The following is an 11,973-nucleotide window of genomic DNA, read 5'->3' on the forward strand; positions in this document are numbered from 1 at the left end:
TGACCCTGGTAGATCGTCTGCTGAATTTTGTGTTCAATGTGATTTTGTTACAACATGTGATATCTTATAGGAAATATGAATACTTCCTTATAGGAAAAATTATATTTTATTTTCACAGTGAGCATAATGTAGATTTTGTTCGAAAATATATACTATTACAAACATTTAGTCAAATTTTATCAAATTGTACGTGCATCTAATTTTTTTCTACTATTTATAATGTTTTGTACATGTTACTTATATGTGATTTTTTATTATAATAATATTTAGAGAAGTAAAAAGAGAGTAAAATTAAAATAAATCAAGGATTTTCAAATATACAAAAAATCAAATTTATCAAGTCATTTTCTTTAAAAAAATTCAAGATTCTCAATCTAATTTTTTCAAAGTTTGGCAATGTGTTAATTTATAAAAGACTCTTTACAACAAAAAGACGAAATAACAAATACATATATTAAAAATTTCATTGTCTACAAATGACTATGAAATAATTCGACTATTTTAAAAACTTTAATTTTTGGTACGGAAAGTTCCAGAAATTTGCCTGAAGGCACTTTGCTATGCACAACTAGTTAATAAATAACCACAAATTTTGTAGTAAAAAGTTTCTCAAAAATCAGTTTTTGCGTCTGTGGCCCTGGTATTACAGTCTGCTGAATTTTGTGTTCGATGTGATTTTGGTGCAACATGTGTTCTTACAGGAACCTTATAGGACATTCTTATAGGAAAAATTGTATTAATATTTTATTTCCGAAGTGAGCATAAACGCATATTTTGTAGAGTAATATTATTTCAAAAATTCAGTCAAATTTGATCAAATTTTACGTAAATTTAATTTTTTCTGTGCGTGACATGCTTTACCTATATGCTATGTAACATCATTATATAATAATATTTAGAGAAGAGAAATGAGCAATGAGAAAATTAAAATAAATCAAGGATTTAGAAATATTAAAAAAAAAATCAAAAAAGTCATTTCTATCAAAATTTTCAAAATTCTCAATTAATGTAAAATTAAATTAATGTTAAACTAAAAATGAGTAGACCAAGTTGATTTACAGATTTTGGTTTAGATATTAAAAAATGTGATTTTTAGGTTTAACTTATTTTTTAAATTTTTCCATTTTTCCGAAGTTCATGTTGGCCAGAAAATCAGATTTGCTAAGTTTATATTATTACGTTTCAAGTCATTCTGAATCGTTTGTCACCAAAATATGAGTATGAAAAAATTCACTTTTAGTCGGCGGGATTTCGAAAAGATTTCGAAATACATATTTAAAAAAACAAATTTTTCAAATAAGCCATTTTTTTTCAACATTTTCAAAATTCTCAATGTAGAATTCGCAACTGATTTAACAAATATATTTGTAGGCAAACGGCAACGTCGCCATCGTAAGAGTCGTGCCGGATGGTGCGTACAGATTGCTCAAAAGGCAGTCGGTCCTGGTTAGTTGTCGCGATAGGATATCTCTGTACATAAACTGTTAATAAACCATTATTATAAATTATCATAAGCGTTTCATTGGTAAATATACCAAATATTAAAGATTTCAATGCTAGAAAAATATCAAAATGTCATATGACAAAGTTTTGTTCTCCTCCAATGTCACAAGGCTGACTTGATCGCCACAAAAGTTAAAAAAAAATTAATCATTTTTAAGTTTTTAATTTTTGATACGGGAAGTTCCAGCAATTTGCTTTAAGGCAAGATGCAATGCGCAACTAGTTCATAAATAATTTTAACCGCGAATTTTATAGTGAACAGTTTCTCAAAAATAAATTTTTGCGTCTGTGACCCTGGTATTACTGTCTGCTGAATTTTGTGCTCAATGTGATTTTAGTGCAACATATGTTATTCTTATAGGAAAAATTATATTATTATTCTATTTCCACAGTAGGCATAAATAAACGCATATTTTGTAGAGATTATATAGTAGGCATAAACGCACAATTTGTAAATAGTATTTCAAATTTGATAAAATTTTACGTGAATTTAATTTATTTTTACTATTTGAACTACAAATTTGATAAAATTTGACGTAAATCTATTTTTGTCACTATTTCCTATAAGCGATGTTATATTATCATGTAATAATATTTAGAGAAAAAAGGTGTTTTAAGTTAAAATAAATCAAGGGTTTCCAAATATATATTTTTTTCAAAACAGTCATTTTTTTCAAAAAATACAAAAATTTTCAAAAATCTAATTTTATTTAAATGTGGAATTTAAATGTTTGCTAATTTATAAAAGACCCTTACAACAAAAATACGAAATAACACATATATTAAAAATTTCGTTTTGTTCTCCTCCAAGTCATCAAGGCGATCAAGTCATCAAGGCTGACTTGATGATCGCCACAAAAATTTTGAAAAAAAATTGATTTTTTAAAATTAATTTTTGGTATGGGAAGTTCGAGCAATTTGCCTTAAGGCACAATTACACGTACAGCTAGTTCATAAATAATTTTAACCACGAATTTCATAGTAAAAAGCTTCTCAAAAACAAATTTTTGCGTCTGTGACCCTGGTATAACAGTCTGCTGAATTTTGTGTTCGATGTGATTTTGGTGCAACATGTGTTATTCTTATAGGAAAAATTATATTTTATTTTTACAGTGAGCATAAAACGTGGATTTTGTAGAGAAATATGTACTATTACAAACATTTAGTCAAATTTTATCATATTTTACGTGAATCTAATTTTTTTCTACTATTTAAAATGTTTTGTACATGTTACTTATATGTGATTTTTTATTATAATAATTTTAGTTTTAAAAGAGCGTAAAATTAAAATAAATCAAGGATTGAGAAATATACAAAAAATCTAATTTTTTTTTCAAAAATTTCAAAATTCTAATAAAGCTAATTTTTTCAAAGTGTGGTATTGTGTTAATTTATAGAAGTCTTTTTACAACAAAATGATGATATAACAAATATATTAAAAATTTCGTTGCTTACAAGAATATCAAAATGTCATGACATAATATTTTGTTCTCCTCCTATTCTTAAAATGAATATTAATATTTTATTTTCATAGTAAGAACAAACGTAAACGTTTTGTAGAGAGATACTATTTCAAAAATCAAATCAAATTTGATCAAACTTTAGGTCATTTTAATTTTTTCCTACTAATTGATCTACAAATTTCATGAAATTTTACATAAATCTATTTTTTTTTCTACTATTTCCTCTGAGTGACATGTTTTACTGATAATAATAATTTAGAGAAGAAAAAAAGCATTAAATTAAAATAAATCAATGATTTTCAAATATACAAAGAATATATTTTTTTCAAAAAAGTCAATTTTTTTTCAAAAATTCCAAAATTCTCAAAAATCAATTTTTTTCAAAGTGTAGAGTTGTGGTAATTTATAATAGACTCTTTACAACAAAAAAATGAGATAACAAATAAATTAAAAACTTCGTTGCTTACAAAAATATAAAAATGTCATGACATCATATTTTGTTGTACTACAATGTCAAGGCTGACTTGATAGCCTTGTTTCTAAAGTTTGTAAAAAAAATTTAAATCTTTTTTAATAATTTTAATTTGTGGTACGGGAAGTTCCAGCAATTTCTTTCTAAACTAGTTCATAAATAATTTTAACAACGAATTTTATAGTGAAAAGTTTCTCAAAAACAAATTTTTGCGTCTGTGGCCCTGGTATTACTGTCTGCTGAATTTTGTGTTCAATGTGATTTTGTTACAACACGTGTTCTTATAGGAATTTTATAGGAAAAATTATATTTTATTTTTACAGTGAGCATAAAACGTAGATTTTATAGAGAAATATGTACTATTACAAATATTTAGTCAAATTTTAGCAAATTTTTGTACGTAAATCTAATTTTTTATACTATTTCCTGTGCCAGACATGCTTTACTTATATACGATGTAATATTATTATATAATAATATTTAGGGAAGAGAAATGAGCATTAAATTGAAATAAATTAAAGATTTCGAAATATTAAAAAAAACAATTTTTTAAAAAAGTCAATTTTTTTTCAAGAATTTCTAAATTCTCAAAAATTAAATTTATTCGAAGTGAGGAATTGTGTTAATTTATAAAAGAATCTTTACAACAAAATGACGAATTAACAAATACATATATCAAAAATTTCGTTGCTTACAAATGCCATGTCTTTTGTAAGCAAATATAACTTGACTATGTAATGACTTCACTTTTTTGAAAAAAACATTTTTTTTTGGTACGAGAAGTTCCAGCAATTTGCCTTAAGGCTATGATGCCATGCACAACTAGTTCATAAATAATTTTAACCACGAATTTTATGTATAAAATTTCTCAAAAACTAATTTTTGCGTCTGTTACCCTGGTATTACCGTCTGCTGAATTTTGTATTCAATGTGATTTTGTTACAACCTGCCTTAAAATGAAAATGATATTTTATTTCCAGTCTTTGTAGAGAAATATTTCGAAGATTTAGCCAATTTTTATTAAATTTTTATATATGGCTGAATTAGTTGATGTTATGAATGCTACTTATATACAATATTTTATTATAATAATATTTAGAGAAGTAAAAAGAGCGTAAAATTGGAATCAAATTAGAATCAACCATAGCGTAAGAAGTCTAAAAATTTATCGAACCTACATTTATTTACCAGAAATTACTTACTTCAAGAATCATTTCATAATTAGTAAAAAAGGCGTAAAATTAAAATAAATCAAGCATTGCGTAATTAGTATAAAAAATATCGAACCTACAATTATTTATAAGAAATTACTTACTTTAGAAATTACTTCATAATTAGTAAAAAAGCGTAATATTAATATAAATATAAATGAAGCATTAAACCTGCACCTACAAGATTTGTTTAGCAAAATTACTTACTTTAGTAATTACTTCATAATTAATAATTTCTTCATTACTAATAATTAATAATAATATCCTTAACTGTGAACATATAACGAGACTTACTATCAGTGTCCTCTATGATTTTACTTTTTTTATAGGCCTTAGACCATTTAGATACCTGCAAATATTATTTTTATATTCTATATTAATACCAAAATTTAATTTAGACATAATTTAGTACATTAATAAAAGGTGAATCACTGGGTGTTCATTTTAAAATTCTATGTATTTTGCCAAATTAATTACTCAATATCTTTCTATATAGACAGATTGTAATTTATAAAAAAATATAAAAGATATAAGAATAAAATATGATATATTCTATACTATCGTTATATATGTTCTATACATTTGACAACATCGTATTGAAATTGTTTTAATTTGACAACGATGTGAGAAGCAAGCTGGCTTCTCAAATCGACGACTAAAGGGACCCTCCAGGTACCAAAAAGGACAAAAAGGACATAGTTTAGACAAGGTCAAAAACTATCAACATCCAAAACTAGCAATTCTATACAAATACGCAACTTTCCGTACCAATTATTAAAATTTCTAAAATACCTTAAACATTTTTATAAAATTTTTGCGTCTGTTACCCTGGTAGTTCGTCTGCTGAATGTTGTGCCAATGTGATTTTGTTACAACATGTGTTAAAGGAAAAATATATTATATATATATATATATATATATATATATATATATTACGATTTAAAATAGTAGGGCGCATGGCATCGTGCCTTAAGACAAATTGTGTAACTTCTCGTATCGAAAAATGAATTAACTTGCTGTAAGTGGAATTCTGTCTTAAGGCAATTAAGGCATCCTGCCTTAAGGCAAATTGCTGGAATTTCCCGTACCAAAAATTATTATTTTTTTAAAAACGATTAACATTTTTGAAGAAAATTTACTTCGAAAAAAATAAGATTTTTGACAAACAATTGGACAAAAAATTACTTTTTAAAAAAATTTTTTTTTTTTTTTAATTTTTTTTTTTATTTTTTTTTTTGTAAAAAAAATGTTTTCTTTATTTTGACATATTTTGAAAGATCTAAACTTTTTTTTCAAAGCAATCGTACTGCTTTAACTGCATAAAGACGAAATATCAAACCGCGTAAGCGCCGCGTCGACGTTTAACGCGTAAACATTGGTACGGAACCCATAGGAATGTAAACCAAAATTATACTTATTGTTAAAATCTCTGATAATTTGATGTGTATATGTCTAATGATCATTTTTGACCGCCAAATGGCATTTTTTTTTACTTTTTTCATTAGATCTCCGAAACCGCTAGACCTGCCTTTATGATAGGTATAATGATAGGTTCTTCACCTTGTCATTACAAGTAAAATGTTTTTTGAATTATTAAAATCGGACGCTCCGTTCTCTTAAAAACTGAGTTACTATTTTCGCCACTTTTTGCCCCGTATCTTCCGAACGGCTAGACCTGCCTTTGCCAAAAACTAATCAGCACGTCTCCTTATCAATACAAATCGAATGTTTTTTGAATTATTCAAATCGGTTGATCGGTGTTCCCGAAATCGTCGACGAAAATTTGTATCCGCACATACATACACACACACATACATCCATTTTTTCTAAGGTATGCCAAAATCTTCAGAAACCTTTGAAACGTCGAGAAATGCAAAAATTTTCATTTTCGATTTTTTGCGATTACTATAACTTGCCCTACGGGAAGTTAAAAATACTTTAGTATTTAAATGATTTAATTTAAGTTATTTTCATAATAAAAATAAGGATAGCTTTTGTAGCGATAAATCTACAAAATTTAAAGATTCAATAAAATATGATAAAATCTAATAATCTAATCTATAATATTTGATAAAATCTAATATTTTTTTTAGAATTATGAGATAAGGAAAGGATATCATTCATTCTAATCGTATAAGGTCTTCAATCTAATCGTATTTATAATAATCTTAACTTAATCATAATTCATATAATAATTGAAATGAGATATTTTTATTTTTTTTTGCCCATATATTATTTATACTGATTACTAGTATAAAACGTATTACAATATTCACAAAAATTGTAAGAGAATAATACTATACACATGAATAATAAACTTATACATTTTAAACAAACAAAATATATGTAATGTGCGTTTAAGTAAATTACACTTCAATATATTGAAATATCTTTTTGAAATTGAAAAAAAAATCGTTTTTTAGTATAAATAAATATTTGAGAATATTTGAAACAATGGTTGGAGATCAACTTGTTTTACTTGTTCTATTGATTTAAATTTACACCTCTAATAATTAATTACAGTGCAGGAAGTTCCTGCAATTTGCCTTAGGTAAGGCGTAAAGCTACTTATAACTAGTTATAAACTACTAATAAACTTTTTACTAGTTTATAAAATAAATACTCCACACAAACATAAATAGATAAATATTTTTGTAAAATAAGATAAAATATACATTAGAATGCAGTACAAAAATACAAGGTAAACCATTGAGTATTTCTTCTAGAAAATGGCAATGTTAATTTCCAAATCAATTACTTAATGTCTATTTATAGACAGATTATAAAAAAAATATATTGTTATAAAAAAAAGAGTGCGCGTAAGGATCACACGCGATTGAAGTAAAAACTTTTAATATTGTATAAGTAGGCAATTAAGATAAAAATAAAAGAAAACATATTTGAATTTTAAAAATCATCTATTAATAATCACATAACATCAATAACACAGTTTAAAACAACAGCGATAGATTAATTGCTATCATATTTCATATATGATATAATAGGTTTGTGATAACTGAAATGAGAGACATAAATTTTGCTTTGTAAACTATGTACATTTCTTGAGAAAACTGCATCAATAGTCGTGCCATATCTTGTGGTTGATTCAAATGGAGAATTATTCATTGTTAAATTAAATTTATTATTTAAAAAATCAATTAATGGTTGAGATTCTTCTGAACGAAAATTGACATTGAAATCTCCAGCAATAATTAATGGTATATCGTTGTGATTAGTATTTAAAAGTTTTGCACCCTCATTAGAAAAATGAAGTAACTGCTAATGAAGAAATTTAATAATATTTGATACGTTTTTATTGGGAGAAATGTAAAGGACGACTATAATTAATGTTTGATTCTGAGTGTTCACACAGCGGACAACTGCAATATCACCTACTTGTGTAATTTCATTAGGAATATCCAGTAATATTGTTGGCGCAAGAAACTGCATAGAAGTGGCATTATGAAGAGTATCTGAACATGAATGATAGACAGCTACACCACCTGCTCTTGAGTTTGATCGTTTGTATTGAGTAACGCAGTAATAGTTCTGAATATCAATTCGTTCTTCATTATTAATCCAAGTTTCCGAAAATAACAAAAACGTACAACGTTGTAGCACTTTATCAGGCAAATGAGCTCGTAAACTTTGGCAGTTAAAGGAAAACAATGAAATGTCGTTCATACTTATGATCTCACTCAATTTTTCTTCTTGTGTTATTAATCTACAAGTTGAAAGTCTTTGGAATTCAGTTTGTAAGTCCATTAATCCTGCTGGCCTTTTTCTTCCATGATAAATTTTTTTGTCGTTGTTTTTAGAAATGATGAACAATCCATTAATGCTGGTAACTCGTGATAATGCAACATATAGAAGCTGCTGATTATGTGTTTTATTGTATTCATATACAATTTCATCAAAAGTACCACCTTGTGATTTGTGTATTGTGAGTGCACAAGCAGACACTAAAGGAAAATGATTTCTTTTGGCAAATATGGTTTTATTTCTATTCATTGGAATAGATGAAGATCTCCTGAGAATCGGCACAGCTGTCCTACTGATATTAGGAGTTTGAATATAATGTGCAGCTTTCTTCCTAATTTTGTTACCTATCTTACCAGGAAATTCAAACCATAAACGTAGAAGTTCATCATTATCGCCACGTTCTATGTACACTAATTTTCCTACACAACCATTAGCTAAGCCATCACTTACATCGATATTAGTTGTTATTATGTGAAATTTATTCAGAACTAAAATTATTTCATACGGCAAAGCCCCGGTATCAATAACCGATTTTTGTGAAACTGCTGACGAATGTATGATTGTTGATCTGTCGCATGGCAACCTAAATAAATATCCGTGGCAGTAGATATTATTTTGTCTTCAACGAGATTCAGTATAAATTTATTATATTCCATGATACATTTATTCTCTAAGAAAAGTCTTATTCCATGAGGACATAACATAAAAAACGTGATTCATTAATGCAAGTTCATATAGGGTTTAGCGCTCGACTTACGCATGACATGACGGGATACTCGCGACATCAGCGCTTACGGCGTCGTAGTGTTCAACTTCACGTTGGCGTTTTCGTTGCATTTGTACGGATTTACACCCGTGTAGCCTAAAGAAATTTTTACACCCATATCGCGCCTACAGAAGTTTTACTTCAAAAATTATGAATGATTGTTATAAAAAAATATATATAATGATAAAAGTTACCAATCCATAGTTACAGTATATATCAAATATAAATTATTTCTTATAGCCTTTTTGTGCATGGTCTCCTAATATTTCGGGGACCTTTAAGATCGAGTTTTGCTGCTATGTTAACATGTTAACATATAAATGTTATGAATCGTATAGTTACCACAAAATGAATGAATGCTGTACGAATAAAACATTGTGCGGAAAATAATCGGCAGACTACCAGGGCATCATGCACCAAAATTGAAATAAATGATAAAATTAACAATCGTCAAATATTTGACCAAGAAACAAAAAATTACTGACAACTACTCAGGAAATACTTGACAACTTTTTGGAAAAAACTATTATTGACAAAAATTATTATTATTATTATTATTTTCTCATATCTTAACAACAATCAGAATCTTAGGTCCTATAAGCTTTTGGGCTGAAACTCCGAATTTTTAGATGGTAACCCAATGGTCCATTCATTCATATTTGACGATTTTATTATTAGAATTTGTCTAATAGAGCTGACTTGACAAAAATTAATATACATAAATATTTATAAAGACTAGTAGTTAGTAGTAGTCTATCACGTTCTACTACTAGTAGTAGAATCAGGAAGTTCATGCAACTAGCCTTATGGCAGAATGTCACTTACACCAAGTAAGTGTATTAATATTTTTGCCATTTATAAAATTTTGTTATTTATAATAATTATTATAACAAAAAATAATATGTACTTGTATTACCACACCAAACCAAATCTATATTAGTGTAAAAAATTCTCTTTTTGTATGAAATTTTTCAAGTATGTACAAAAATAGCGTCTGTTACCCTGGTATTTCGTCTGCTCAAATTTGTGCTCAATGTGATTTCGTTACAACATTCGTTTTTATATATTGTTTGGTGTATTAAGATAAGATTAGGAAGTATTATTGCAATGGCAAGCTCTCTTAACTACCAGGGCATCATGCACATTCGAGTGTCGAAAATTAAATATAGAAATTGAATGTGGCCTTCAAAGATTCAGGATTATCATGATCAATGAAAATAATTTTGATTAATTTTGAATTTGAACTACTAATTTAAAATTTAACTTAGTTATGATAATAATTACTATTGGATATATACGTTACACAAAAAATTGATAGTACGTGCATGAAGTTATACTTTTACTAATGTGAAAATGATGCGGAAATTAACATTTCGATAACTAGTGTTGTTTCTTCAAGACTTGTTAATTTTCTTAATACTGCTTTATTAATTAATAGCTTTTTTATACATACTATTTTTAATTTCTCTAAAATCTAGAACATTTTATCACTATCCAGAAGATGTTCTGACCCTACAAAATATTTTCAGATTAACTAGATCACTTTTAAAATACTCAGGACATTATCAGACTATTAAAGACATTTTCAGATTATGTAAAATATTTTAAGATCATCTTCATTTTTTTTTAGACTATCTAGAATATTTTCAATAGAAAAATGTATCAATATATATATTATTTACAAATTTAAATTAAGATACGAAAGATGTTCGAGTTTTCTTCAATATTTCTCGAAAAAAATGCATCAGTGTTAGAGATTGTTCTAGATAAATTTATAATTTCCAGACAACTTACAAAATTTTAATACAAATTGCGATAATTGAAGAGTATCTAGATAATTTTCGTACGATTTGCAACGTTTTTATACAATTTGCATCTTTTTCTTATGATTTGCAACATTTTCTTAAGATTCGCGACGTTTTTGTACAATTTGGGAAGTTTTAATAAAAGTTGCGACATTTTTGTACAATTTGGGAAGTTTTAATGAAATTTGCGACATTTTTATACAATTTGCAACGCTTTTATGTAATTTTTAACATTTATATATTACAGCAATATATTACAGCTATGCAGAACATTTTCAGACTATCTAAAACATATTCAGAGTATCTAGAACATTTTCAGGCTATCTAGAATATTTTCAGGCTATCTAGAATATTTTCAGACTATCTAGAATATTTTCAAATTATTTAAAACATTTTTGGGCCATATAGAACATTTTTCAGACTGTTTAATGCTACTCAGAACATTTTCAGACTGTTCAGAACGTTTTCAAACTATCCAGAACATTTTCAGACTATCCAGAACATTTTAAGACTCTTTTCAATAAAATATTTTCATGCAATCTAGAACATTTTTAGACTATATGAAACAATTTCATACAATCCAGAACATTTTCAAACTATCCAAATTAATTTCAGGCTATCTAGAACTTTGCATATTAGTTAAAATACTTCCAGACTGTATAGAACATTTTAGGCTATGTGGGGATGTCAAGCAGGCTGGTTTCGTTTTGTAAAAAGAATTGGACATGTCATGTATATTTTTGATATCGAAATATTTTTATAGTGAATAAATTTATATTTTTTTTATATGTCGGGAGTTTACTCTTTAATATTAATTACAACTCCCACAACCGAAATCATTTTTAGACTGTTTTAAAACATTTATAAATAATCCAGAACATTTTTAGAACATCTCTAAAATATTTTAAGACTCTTTACATTAATTTCAGACTATCTAGAACAGTTTCAAAACATTCTAGAACATTTTCGAACTATCTATAACGTTTTTAGA

Source organism: Ctenocephalides felis, unplaced genomic scaffold (assembly GCF_003426905.1).
Source record: "Ctenocephalides felis isolate EL2017-DRISC unplaced genomic scaffold, ASM342690v1 CF-g0.4_SCAFFOLD_01170, whole genome shotgun sequence".
NCBI lineage: Eukaryota > Metazoa > Arthropoda > Insecta > Siphonaptera > Pulicidae > Ctenocephalides > Ctenocephalides felis.